This window comes from Poecilia latipinna, unplaced genomic scaffold (genome assembly GCF_001443285.1).
Source record: "Poecilia latipinna isolate Pla-1442-1.1 unplaced genomic scaffold, P_latipinna-1.0 Scaffold555, whole genome shotgun sequence".
NCBI classification, from domain to species: Eukaryota; Metazoa; Chordata; class Actinopteri; order Cyprinodontiformes; family Poeciliidae; genus Poecilia; species Poecilia latipinna.
This window is the reverse complement of record NW_015113171.1, coordinates 314,724-324,556: the sequence shown is the minus strand read 5'-3', so window position 1 is coordinate 324,556 and position 9,833 is coordinate 314,724. Positions and strand designations below refer to the sequence as shown.

At 41.4% G+C, this 9,833-nt stretch overlaps 1 protein-coding gene across 11 annotated transcripts in view; it reads left to right on the top strand.

Annotated features, from left to right (window-relative positions):
* The window catches only part of LOC106953009 (unconventional myosin-IXa-like), a 145,283-nt gene that overhangs the window by 16,548 nt on the left and 118,902 nt on the right, over nucleotides 1-9,833 (top strand). The window lies entirely within an intron of this gene.

Below are 9,833 nucleotides of genomic sequence, written 5' to 3'. Positions count from 1 at the left end.
GAGCAGAGGGGTGGGGGGGGGGAGGGGGCAAAAACGGAAGGGGGGGGTGGAGAGGGGAGATGGGGTCTGTGTGATCGCCTGGTGGACTCTGTGTGTGTGCGCGTGTGTGTGTGTGTGTGTGTTTGTGATTAGATGGCCCTTTTGTTTTCCTGATGTTTTGTGAAGGCATAAACTGTTTAATCTGACTTGATGGTAATTAGACGGATGGAGAAGACCCTCCAGCCGTAATGCCTGAAAAAGCCATTTAATCATAATGCACAGTAAAATTATTCATCCATACGCCTTCATATGAAAATGTATTTACATATGAAAGCTCACGTATATATATTCAGCCCCCATTGATCTGAAACCTCAAAATGAAATCCAGCACAACCAGTTGCCTTCACAAGTTGTCCGATTAGTAAATTAATTTAAAATAAAATAAGTAAAGAAATATGTGTTGCCCATGGCAACGCTGGAGATTCTGTTAAGCAAACAGCAATCAGTCAAGCTCTCCACCAAATCTGACCTTTACAGCAGAGGACGCCACCCTGAACACACGATCTGTCCCCACAGGGAAACTCGCATTAAGACACTTCTCTTTATGAGGGGCAGGGAAGCTGGTCAGACAGTATGATGATGAGTTGGAGAAAAACAACATGCTGGTGGCAAAAGATTTGAGTTGGGTGAAGTTTTTTTTAAACAACATTTTTAACAAACGGAGCTGCAGTGGAAATGGTTCGGTGGAAGCATACGCACATGTGGAGGAATGGTCCAGTCAAAGTACAGACCTGAATCTGATTGAGTGTTCTGTGGCGGGACATGAAAATTGAGGTTGAGTCGCTCTCTGTCCAAACTGACTGTAAGGGAAAGAGTCAGACTTGCAGCTGCTGTTGTGGTATTACATCATATTCAATTTATAGAAATGTTAAATTATGCTTCATTGCATTTCCATTCAACAATTCCACACAACTTAATGTTGTTCTGTCACACAGAATAATAATTACTGGAAATTGTCACTCTAATGGGACAAAATCTGAAAAACTTGTTGACTTATGAAGTGTTGTTCGGTGGATTCCTTTACAAAACTAAAAATGAAGCTGACGTCCTTCAGAGTTTGTGTCTAATACCTCTGAGATGTGTGTGTAAGCGCGTGTTGATTATGTTTAAACTCAAAACTTTATGCACAGTTTGCAAAGGTAAAAACTGATCTTTATGGTCTGCAGCAGGTTTGACGGTCTGCTGTCTTTAACAGCTCTCTCTACCATGAAGAATGACGCACTCTGATCTGTACTTACCTGAATCGAGTGTGTGTGCGTGTGTTGAATGCGGTCAGACTCTGTGGTGAAGCTTAAAAGGAAGTTGAAAGAGCTCAATGTCTCTGTTACTCTACTTTAGAGAGGGTTGGTGCAGAAAATAAAACCAGTCAGATAAGCAAACACTGCGCCGACTTCGTCTCGCTGAGAAATGTTCTCATGCCGCGTCTCCCCACGCCGAATACGACGCCGCTTTTCCCTCCTCTTTTCTGCTTCACACTGCCAAACGGACTTCCTATTAATTTCACACTTGTGTGCATGCACGATTTATTAATAGCAACACAACAGATTTGCTCAAGTTTTGTAAGAACCGAAACAACGGCGTCCGTGTCTTGTTTCTCGGCGCGTGGCACTCAGGCTCTCATCCTCTTCATGCGTTTGGTCTAGCGGAGGCATTCTTGGTACTAAATGAAGTGTACCTAATCCAGTGTCATTGATATCTCTGCTAACACACACACACACTGGAACAGTGCTCATGTCCTCCCTCAGGGCCTGTGCGTTGGCATGGCGCTGCTGCAGACTTCTCCTGATCTTTAAAATGTCATTATGCATCTAAATATAAAAAAAAAATACCCTGATGAGGAGTAGCTGCTGGTCGCAGTGGCTTGTTGTTATGAAAAGGGCAGCACACAGAGAGTCCGCAGAGCAATTTTAAAACCTTTTTTTCCCCCCCAAAAAAATTGGGGGAAAATGGTCAGCAGGCGACTTTTATGGGGGACAAAAAGAACGAACAAAACAAAAGTAAACTTGGGTTTCATCGTTTGGAAGTCTGGATGCTGAGCTGCGAGTTTGTCACAGTTTCTGTTTCCGAGATCTAATCCTCGGAGGATTCAGCTCTTTCTGTTTGACGGCCCTATCTAATCTGTGCAGGATTGGACTCGGAGGGCAGAGGAGGATGACTGAGCCAGGGCTGTTGCCATGGTAACACACAGAGAGTCTAGATAATCGTTGGGAATCAGAAGGAGGGGAAAAAAAATAGTGTTTGAAGCGTTTCTGTTTCCTGCTGAATTAACATTTCATTGGTTGAGAGCTGATGTTTGGAGATCTGGAGCTCTACGTTTTTAACAATAATAAAGATTATTGTAAATGTGAATCTAAAGAAGCTATTAAAAAAATATTTCCGAAACTGAGAAAAATGCTTTAATTATAGGCGTGGACAATGGAAAAAGAAAAATCTAAAGGCCAGACAGTGGAAGTCCAACCAGATATTCGTGGCTTCTTTAACAAATTTTTAAATTAATTTACCAATTTAAATCTTAAATTTTCATAAAATATTTCAGTAGTTAACACTAATCTTTGTAAGATCAACAACACTAATCAGAGTTTTCTACGTGTTCCCTCCTTAATCTCCAAAGTTACATCAGACGCCATTGTAGAACTAAGATGCTAAAATATTTGCAAGATGCTAAGGTGTTAGCATCTTAGCAGTGAGACTTTTTAAGTTTTGCTCTTGAGGATACAGCCAATCAGCACCAGTGAAAAACAATTAGTGCTGCTGGATTGTCTGCTTTCCTAGCGCTAGCGTGTCACACAGCACTGCTTCTCCATATTTCAGCTTCCCAAGCTGCGTTCTCTTTAGCATAACTTTGATATACTCTACACAGAGAAAGACCCCAACATATTAGCTTCTGTTGCTCTGTTTGGTGTAGTTTCCTAATGGTGGCCTGTGTTTTAGAAAGAAAAACTCTGTTGTAACTTCGTTTGAACCCCACCACGAGCGAACAAGGACGTTTTCAGTTTGAACTTGTTTCCAGTGAATTGAAACGTATTGTTTGAATGTGAACATGTTGAAGCAGAGATGGTGCAGTCTGTGTCCTGGGGAAAAGCTTTTCAGGATCACTGGTCTGTCTGTCTGGAGCATGATTACTTCTCATCCTGTTTAGCTTGTTCCAGGATCACTTTGTTTCTCTGTATTTGGAGTCGGGTTTTATGAAGAAGATCTTTTCGGGTGAAGTTGTGCCGGTTGGTAATTTGCAGAGCATTGATCATTGTCCTCTGCTGGTCTTGCTTGGACCTGAAGGCGTTGCTAAGCTCCTCGTGCCATAATGGAGAATCAATGAAGCTATGCAGTAGCCCTTAGAGCTGGTTTATCACCTCAATTCATTTGAAACGGTCCCTGAAACGTCTCTGCTTGCTCCGTCCTTGGACAGAATGTCCAGAGATCCTTCAGGTGACGCTGCATCTCATCCTGTGGGTTCAGGCTCTCGGGTTTCCGAGGTTTTAATATTTAACGCACAGGAAGGTGGAGATGTTTAAGTAGATGCTGCTCTGCATGTGTAAGCAGACAGAAGGATGTGAAATGATGGCAGAGAACGGCTTGCAGCTGAGTAGCCTGAGGTGGAAGTGAAAGTGACCACACTGTGGCGTTTCTCCCTTTGTCTCCTACGGTTTCATGTTTCGCCATAATAAAAAGAGGACCTAGAAATCATCTTCCTCTTTCTCTAATTGGAGGCTCATTTCCTCTTGGATTCCAGGGTGATAGGGAGCTGTGCCGATGTGGTGAAAATGAGAAGTGAGATAGACTTCTACTACGAATAGCAGGGTGGAAAGACGGTGTGAGCCCCATTTATGCTGGATTTTCTCTTAAATACTTGCTACGGCAGTAGATGGGGGAAACAGTTTAGGCATCTCTCAAGGTCTTAGTGACTCTACTACAACTTAACCAGGTGATCGATTCGACCCAATGAAACATGTCATTCTTCTTCAATTCTCTTAGGGTGCATTCACAGTAGCCCTGTTTAGTCCACTTTAATCAAACTCAAGTTCGTTTGCCTAGAAAGATGTCCTGTTCATTTGTGGAGGTGTGAACGTGTAATCGATCTCTGAAGCAGACAATAAAGGCAAACTCTGGTCCACCTACAAATAAATGAATACAACCAAAACAAATGTGTGTATGCATTACTAGTAAGGGAAATGACTCACTGTGTTTTGTCCTTGACAAAAATAAAAATCCTTCAACTGCTAAAATTTGACACTACTCCATTTTTGTTTGCATTTTGTGAAGAAGGAAGTCACACTCATGCCTTCTTCTGAGGTTTCCATGTCATTTCCTTCGGTGGTTCTTGGTGCAGCACCACCACAGGCTGGATGTGAACGTGTGTTTCAAAGGGTTTGACTCGTTTTACACAGTGCAGTGTGAAAGTGAACCGCAGCAGCTGAAGATGTACGAAATGTTTAAATTTTGGTTCTCAATCGAACAAAGTCTAAAGGAGTGCCAGGTGTGAAAACACCATAAGAGGCGGTCGCTGAACTTGTCGCCTGGTAGTAAATGTTCGTGCTATTCCACCTTGAGAGCTTGTAAGGCTGTGAGCTGGACTGGTAAAAACTCAGACATCTTGAGGAGGTTCGGGGAGATGGAGGGGAGGTCTGAACATTTCATCACTGTAATGTTTGCACCCCGTCTCCCCTTCCTTCCTTTCACAAACATGAAGTCTGCCTCAGGTTGGATTAAGGCCCAGACAACAATAATACTAAACACAGGATGTAGAAATTCCTCCAGTCTTACAATGGATGTACTGGACTTTTTTCGCCAGACATATATAGACTCTTTATATGGTCAGGATTTTTTAGTGTGTGGTTATTAAAGTCGACTTTTTTGAGCTTTCTATCATGTTGTCACCAAAACCAAAGCATTTGACTTATTCATGCATGTTTGAGAAACCCTTAAATCTCCCGTGGCAACCGTTCAGCCATGGCGCTTTGACTCCACAGGCCATGCCTCCTCTGCACAGCTCCTTTAGACTAGCGGCAGCAGCAATTAGCAAACACCTGGTGGAACTGCAAGTCTGCAGCGTTCCTAAAAACGATTGTAAACGGCTCAGAGTTGGTCCAAAGACGAGCTGAAGGGGGAGCGTCCAAAAAGACAGGAGGTTCTTAAAGAGACAGAGGCCAATTTCAAGGTGTCGGATATGGCTTTGATATCGGCTAAATTTCTAAGTTGTTTTTGATATATACAGTTTTTTTAACAACTGAAGGTAACAATTACTTAATTGTCAATTAAAATGACGCTATTTGCCTTGAAAATACATAATGTACCCTCTAATTCTCCCCGTCAGATGAAGGACTTCAATCCTCCCTCGGGATTCTTGATTCATTTTGACAGGATTCGGCCCCAGAGCCTCATGTTTCCATCTGTTGCCTCTCATCAAGTCTTCACACCCTCACCACGCCTTCATCGTCCTCACCGTCTTAATGTAAGCATTAAGTTACATTAATGCTTATGCATGTCAGAGGCCAGAATTATTCTCTTGATAGGATTGGATTTTTTTTGAAGTGTGGTTTTGTAAAGGTTTAGCAATTTGAAAACGGAATACGGAATCGTGGAATACACCTTGAAATAAGCAGACATTAAGCAGCTGTGTAAACCTTTAAAGCACCAACACTGAAGATAAAATATTCACACCCTGGCAGTGTTTCACGTCATGACATGGTGCAACCAAAAACTCCAAAGTATTTTCTTGTGATTGTCAAAAAATAATATGAAATGAAATTAAAATTGTGTTGAATTTTAAAAAATCTTTTTACAAATAAAATCCAAAAATTGCAAAATGCATTTTTGTCTACCCAGAAGCCCTCTCCTGCCAGCTTTACATATCTTTAGACTGAAATTTTATCCATTACTATTTGCAAAATAAGCCAAACTCAGTCCGCTGGACATCTGTGAACAATGCAGTCAAACTTACTGAAAGTTGCATTTAAATAACTATTAAATTAAAATGAAAGCAAAAATAAAGGCTAATGAAAGAAAAATAAACTGTGTTGTACCTAAAATGTTCAGTTTTAAAGATTTTAATTTGTCTTTAAAAACCGTGCCTTTAAATGATTTTTCAAAAAGTATTCGCCTGCATCAACAGCTGAGGTCAGAGGTCACGGTTTGGACTGAACAGTTCTAGATGCTGCTACACCTGAGGTCACCCTGTTTTGTCTTCTGTCTTACTGAATAGTATTTTCTGCTTTACACTTTAGTATAGACAGCCAGGTTCATTAAAAATGTCTTTATTGCATGGTTTTTAAACACGAGAGGAAGAAAATACCCTTTCTCCTCTTGAATTTGGGCACATAGCCCTTTGGTGATGTTATTTTCTTGCTCATTTTGAGATTATTTTTGATGAAAGCCGCTATAGAAATCCTAAAGAGACTTGCAGGCTGCAGAGCCCTGCATTATAAAACAATTAGTGTCTCCAGTTTTGCAGAAGGAGGTTGTTCCCTCCCGCTCTGCTGCAGGATCCGGCTCTTCTCGTCGTTGTTTCACCACTTTGTAAGTTTAAGGCGGCCTTTGTTCAGAAGACAAATTGAGCATTGGGTAAGATGATAACGACCAGTCTTAACTCTTCTTGTGTTAAGTAGTGATCAGGGACAATAGAAGCCTGGAAAGGAAAGTGTGGAGTGTGTAGAAAAAAAGTCAAGTCCTTTTAAAGCTCTTCAATGGATGTTAAGTGGTTGTTGTCAAATGATCACACCATGAAATTCAGAATGCCTTCTACTTACTGTCACATTCCTGCCACCTCAACGTTTCAAAGACGTCCTACTTGTCCTTTCGTCCTTCATTTCCTTTTACTGTCTTGTCTTTCTCTGTGTGATGACCGGTGTCCACTTTAAATCATTGCAGATCTTTTCATTTCAAAATCGTTTTGCGCTGACTTCAGCGGCATTGGGTGATGTGGACTTAGAGTTTTATTGCTATATTTTGTGATATTAATGTGATAAGTATAAAAATGACGACAATAAATGTTTATTACTTATATTTGAGGTTTGACGGTAGGACACAGCAGTGATAGCCCCACGGACACAAATACTACAAACCAACTTCCAGAAAACTGCAAAACAGCTGAAATGCTGATTTCCTTTGAATCGATGCTCACTTGTGTAGAGTTTTTGTTGATAAGTGAAATGTTGATCAACATATTTGCAATCATTTTCCTTCCATTTCCCCAGTTAAGCCATAAAAAACGACCATGAACCTTCAGAGACACATAAAGGCAATTACAAAGTCAACCTTCTGTCTCCTGAAGAACATTTCCAGGATTAAAGGCCTGATGTCTTGTCAAGATCTACGCGTTTAGCTGTAATCATCTGAATGTCATACTACTCAGTAATCATTAATCAATATGATTACTGCAACAATGTCCTAAAGTCAAACAGTGTGTTCTGATGATTTTGATGGCATTTGACAAAATGTGATGTTTATTGCTTGTTCCATATTTGATGTCTGGATTTAAAGCACTTTGAACTGCCTTCTTGCTGAAACGTGCAATACAAATTAACTCTGTTGAAAAGCATATCCTTTTGGAATACGCTTCTTTAGGACACCAGTCGCATAAAGAAGTGTGTTTTGCACCACTAAACTTTACACAGCAACTTCATTTGATTATATTTTCTCGTGTTCTCATTGAGCAACCAATCAACACAAACAGGTTTGGATGTTTTTAATCATTCATTAGAAATTATTGCGGCAACAATGACTCAAAATTCTTTCATGATGAGAAATTTATCACGATATATGATAAATGTCCACCTCTATAGCAAAAGGCCTCTTTTCATATGTTTTTACACACCATCAACATGTGTGTGCTCCATCAAACGGATCCTTTGCAGTAGCTGCTGACCTAATTTCATTGCAAGGCATGCCAGGAGGTTGACCCGGAGCCATAATGGAGGCCCTGCAGAGAGGAACGGCTCAGGTTGAGCAATCGGTTTTACCTGCCGCGTGTGCACTCAGGCCCGCCGTGCTCCGGTCGTAAATAATTTGTTCGGCAGACGTCACAAACTCCCGGATCAGGACGGTTTGCGGTCTTTACGTTTGTGTCGTGACATGTTCCATTATTTTTCCGCACGAGTCTTTATTAAAGCCAGACTTTCTTCGTTTTGATCTGGTCCCAAAAAATTCCACATTTATTAGGGAGCAGAAATTATGCATGAGGAAGTGTCTGGTCACAGGTGTTGCACCGCCTGAGCCTTTCTGGTATTACTGGAAAGGAAGACAACGGGGCAGAGAGGAGAATAATGCCATTTGTAGTCGTTTGTCTCTTTAAAACGGCGTGAAGTCAGCAATAAAGAACCAAACACACTTTTGTTCTTTAACTGGCAAATGATTTTCTGCGCAGGGGAAATGAAACATCAGAGGTTATGTGAGCATTTCTTTATTGGAAAATACAAAAAAATATATGGACACCAAATGCGCACAACAGTCAGGCTATCCTATTGATCGTGGCTTGGCAGAGCCGGAGCCAAGAGCCCAGTGCTGCAAAGCAAACGGAAAGCAGAGGTGAAACGGGGGAGAATCAATGTGGATGATGGAGTCATTAGTGACGTCGTGACCCTGTTGAGGTTAAATGGGTTTTTGTTGCATTGTTTTGGAGAGCGTGACATGTCGATTTCTGCTCATGGTTCCTTTAACATGTCGGATTCGACTGTGTTTGTGTGCGCCTCTCGTTTCTCTCTGCGTTATTAAATTAGGCCTTGACCACAGTTCTTTTGTCCAGTAGTTGCTTTTCATCGGATGCTGCGGATGCTCCCTTACAGCTGAAGCTGTGGAAGAGCGTTTCTAGTTCTGGTGCTTGTCCAAAATAAATCTGCGTTAATGCAAATGCTCTCAGAGGAGTTCTGTTGTCTTCTCTCAACCTATCTTGACATATAATGTGGAGTGTGCAATTTGTACCACTCATGAGAACATTATGTCAAACTAAAGTAACCGCTGGTACTTTAGCAAAAGAGTATTTGCCGCTCATCTAGACAGAGCGGCAAGAAACGATACAGATTGGGTATTGATATTGCAACATTTTTGTGGTTCACTTTCACACTGCTCTGTGTCAAATGATGATCCAAACTATTTGAAAACCCAGTTCCCCTCCTCACCTGGGGAGGCGCTGCACCAAGAACTACTGAAGGAAAGGACACTGAAAACTCAGAAGACGACACTGAGCTCAACTTCCTTCTTCACAAAATGCAAATGAAAATGGAGTGGTGTCAGATTTTAGCGCTTGTAGGATTTATCTTTTGTCTTTGGCGAGATCCATTTCTCCTGCTGGTGCTACACACTCGTGTTTGTTTTGGTTGTATTTACCCAGAACCTTGCACTACAGACTGCTTGCTGCTTTTGGAGTGGTCTTCGGTCCGCTTGGCATTCACATAATCATTTTAACCGCATCAGATTTCACTTCAGTCGAACAGAAACCTGGATTTGTAGGTGGACCAGTTGTCAGAGTTGATTTTTTTTTGGTCCGGGTCAGAGTTGGATTAAAGCAAACTAAACATGGCTGGTGTGAACGCACCCTCAAAGTAGCTGACAACTCATGAACATGGAGCAGTTTTATCTGAGAGAACCTGCTTTACTTCCTGGCTTCATTCAGACAAAACTTCCATTCTGAAGAGTGTTTTTGTTGACGTGTGCTATTCCTGCATAGGCATGGTTGATCTGAAAGCGTTTTTATATTTTACATCATAGATTTGGTGACTGTGAAATCCTGTTTATCTTCATCACCTTTTCTAAACGATCAAACTTTAAATATTGACCATGAGGCAAAGAAGCTATTGAGAAGC